Genomic DNA, 4053 nt, shown 5'->3' with positions numbered 1-4053 from the left:
TCTTCCTTGTGATCTCAGCATGACTCATTCCTTTACATCATTGAATTCTTTGCTTAACCATTCCCTATTTAAGGAAACCTTCCTTGACTACTCTGTGTCAAATAGCCAACCCTCTGTTATTCTTTATCCTCTTCCGTTGTTTTATTTTTCACCTATGACCATTTGAAATTGTTGTTTGTGGTTATACATTTAGTGTAGTTGTTTACTGCCTGAGTATGAACTTTATGAGGGTAATACTTTGTTTCACTTACCACTGTATTCCTGTAACCCAGAACAAAGCATAGTACATGCTAGGCATGCAATTAAGTGTTGAATATGTGAACAAGTTGTTAGATAAGATTGAACTTGTATGATCAGCTTTCTTAAGCAAACTTGGAGGCAAGAATCCAATTTATTGTAAAGTATAACAACAGATAGACTGATAGATACATAGACAGGTAGATAGATATAATACAAATTGAGTTTTTAAAACTTGAATTAGTGACAGAAACTCTATGCATAGGTTGCCATGTGGTTTTGTTGTGGTGTTGTTGTTGTTGTTCCTTCTCCCCCAGCACGGAGTAGATAATCAAGGAGCTGTAAAATACCAAGGCTTTAATTCACCACATGACTGGTTCCTGTGTAACTTTCACTGAAATCTGTACTGTGGAGAACTGGGTGGCTCACTCCAATCCTGGCCTCAGTTGGCACCTTTAATCAAAACATGGCTGCCAGAATCATCCACTGAACAATTGATTGACACTTACTTTGGACAACTGTAGCTTTCTGAAATAATCCAGGGCATACATTTTTAAACACCATTTTCAATAATAAATTAAGATCTTTACATTTTAGACTAACAGTGATTTTGATAATCAAGTACTTGAATTTAAATGAATTATAGGCCTTTCAACTGGAATTGATTTACGTTTGCATTCCTTCCTACCTCCCCTTACATCCATCCCTGCTTCATATATGAAGATTTTTGATAACCAGATCCACAAATCAATGCTTGTATAAAGTTGTTCTAGAAAGAGTTAGGCATTTTATTCTAGTGAGTAATTATTTCCATATCCCCTAAACAAACTACCTATTAAGCCATTGAATATTTGGGACTTAAAAGTTGTATTTGGGAGATACGGTCTGTGATGGAGTGGAAATTTAGTGCCATGGAATCCTCATGAAATTTCTGAAAAGCAAATCTAGAAAAAAGGAGAAAAAGTAGTAGATTGAGCATATTCTATTGTCTACTGAAAAATTTTCCTACTTAAGAGGAATAAAACCCCAGACACTTATAAGTACATCCAAGAAAACCGTCATGTTCTTCCCATTATATGTTTCTTCCCACTTTTTCCCCTAAAAAGTAATTAAGCATTATGCTTAATTAGTTTTAGAGGAGAGATTGCTCTGATAATTTAGTCGAGAAAAGTGAAGTTTCTTACTGTTTCTTTGCCAAACATTTCAGCCAAAGTTATTAAAAGAAGAATCTAAGAAAGGGAAACTATGCAAGTTGAATTTTAAAAAAATCCATTTGTGGGGCACCTGAGTGGCTCAGTCGGTTAAGCAGTCTGACTCTGGATTTCGGCTCGGGTCTTGATCTCATGGTTCATGGGCTCAAGCCCCGCATTGGGCTCAGGGCTGACTGTGTGGTTTCTCTCTCTTCCCCTCTTGTCCCTCCCCTGCTCCTACGTGTGCTTTCTCTCTCTCTCTCTCTCTCTCTCTCTCTCTCTCTCTCAAAATAAATACATAAATAAATAAATACATAAATAAATAAATAAATATTTAAAAAATCCATTTGCAAATGTTATCGGGACAGTGTAAAATGATACTGAGTGATCAAATACCTGAAAACATTTGAAATTTTGAAATGGTTTTAGTAGTGCTTAGGGTATCATGTAGACAAAGTCTTAGGTAACTCTTTAAGGCACAGGATTTTGAAACTCCTAACTTTAATTTGTGCATTTGTAAAATGAAAAGTGAAAAATAGTATCTCCCTCCTAACGTTATTGTAAAGGGTAAATGGCATTATGATGTTCTACATGTACAGCACAATGTCCGGGATACAGGTCAATGATAAATAAGTGATAACCAAAAACAAACAAAATTATATTGTAATGGAGTGATAATTTATGGACCAATATAGGTACATTTGAGAGTGAAGAAAGGTGCTATTAGTAATTACACCTGGAGCACAGGTGTAAAGCAGTAAGGTCCTGGGCGTGCCAGAATGTGTGGTTTTTCTATCAATAATCAATTATAATGGCAAACAATAAGCATTCTCTTTTTCTGAGATCACACACAAGACGAGCAGAGCCTTGATTCAACTGTATACCAATAATTCACCAAAATGTCAAAAAGTAATGTTTGTTAGGTTTATGATTTAATCAGAGGTTGTGTTTACTATAGTAAAAATCACCCAAGATTCTTGTAATATGTCTGCAATCTCACTTGGCTTCTATCACTTTTCCTATAAATCAGAAAATTCCCCAAGATTTTACTGTCTGCCTGATTGAAATCCAAATGGGATCCAAATGTTTTCAAAATGTTTGTTTTTTTCTTCTCAGAAACGTCCATGCAGTTAAGGTGCTGTTATTTCAAAGTGCCTATGACTTCCAATCAGAAATTAAAATGGCACTTAATGAGAACAAAACATGTTTTCACTTGAGATGCAATTAAACCAACTTGGAGAAACAGGGTGTTTCTAACCAAGGCACAAATAGCTGTGTTTATCAGGCTGCTCTTTAATGATATTAGAATATCTCTCAGAAACATTTGCTTTAAGATCTATCATTTCCTAAAGTATAATTGGCATTATAGGTAATGCTATTTTTATTACAATTTCTTTTCAGTCATGTTGTTTCTTTATTATTATTATTAATTTTTGAGAGATAGAGAGAGAGAGAGACAGAGCATGAGCAGGGGAGGGGCAGTGAGAGAGGGAGACACAGAATTTGAAGCAGGCTCCAGACTCTGAGCTGTCAGCACAGAGCCCGACGTGGGGCTCGAACTCACAAGCTTTGAGATCATGACCTGAGCCAAAGTCAGACACTCAACCGACTGAACCATCCAGGCACCCCGAGTCATGTTGTTTCTTTAAAACACTGATCATGTATTAATAGAAATTTCATGAAGAGTTATTTATAAAGATGTATATGTAGAAAGTTTCACAACAAAAATTTCAGTTCATGACTAGATATGATTTATTCATGATTATGGTAATATTTTAATTTTTAAAATGCCTTAAGAAAGAAATAATTTCTGCATACATTTAAAAAATGTTCCCAAAAGGCAAAAATGCAAATAGTTTCCACAGTCTAGAAAAAAAAAATTCTGTGTGTTGCTAATTTTTTTTCCATGTTCAATTGTATGTTTTGGCATTTCATAAGTATGACCTGTCTTAGTTTACTATATGGTCGCATGACTTCCTGATGGTTTTCTAAAACCTAAAAAAAAAAAGAAAAAGAATGCTTCCATTTTCACATTTAGCATTTTGTCTGATCTTTCATAGTTTAGGTCCATGACACTGAGAAAAATAACAAATATTTTCTTGTGTATATATAATGCATATATACAAACAATAGTAGAAATACGCAATTTCCTAGGTTAATAACATTTGAAGACGTCATTACCACCACCACCATCAACAAAAACCATTACTGCTGTTAAGAGCTTGACCTTGAAAGTATAATCCTAAACTCCTCTGTTTACAAACAGCGTGTAATCAGGATATGAAACGCTAGAAATTTAAGTAGCATAAGTGATTTGGATTACTTAGGTAGCTATAAGAGACCTCTAGATCTTAATTTTAGGCTAGGTCTGCATTGGACAGCTAAATGTTTTGATTGGATTGATTCTAGTGAATTTAACTTGAATAATTAACTTAACTCTGTTATTTTCCTCCTCTGATACACTTACAGGACAGACTTTTAGAATCACGTAGACACTGAGATAATCTCTTTTGAATTAGTATTGTGTTATTACCATTAAAATTTTTAACTCTGGGCACTTGGGTAACTAAGTCAGTTGAGTGTCTGACTCTCGATTTCAGTTCAGGTCATGATCTCATGGTCATGG

General features: G+C 34.7%; 1 protein-coding gene across 5 annotated transcripts in view; it reads left to right on the top strand.

Annotated features, from left to right (window-relative positions):
* The window catches only part of NRG1 (neuregulin 1), a 1117663-nt gene that overhangs the window by 870611 nt on the left and 242999 nt on the right, over positions 1–4053 (top strand). The gene's annotated exons all lie outside the window — the stretch shown is intronic.

Source organism: Panthera onca, chromosome B1 (genome assembly GCF_046562875.1).
Source record: "Panthera onca isolate mPanOnc1 chromosome B1, mPanOnc1 haplotype 2, whole genome shotgun sequence".
In the NCBI taxonomy this organism is placed as follows: Eukaryota; Metazoa; Chordata; class Mammalia; order Carnivora; family Felidae; genus Panthera; species Panthera onca.
The sequence above is the reverse complement of the archived record's forward strand: the minus strand, read 5'-3'. Positions and strand labels throughout refer to the sequence as shown.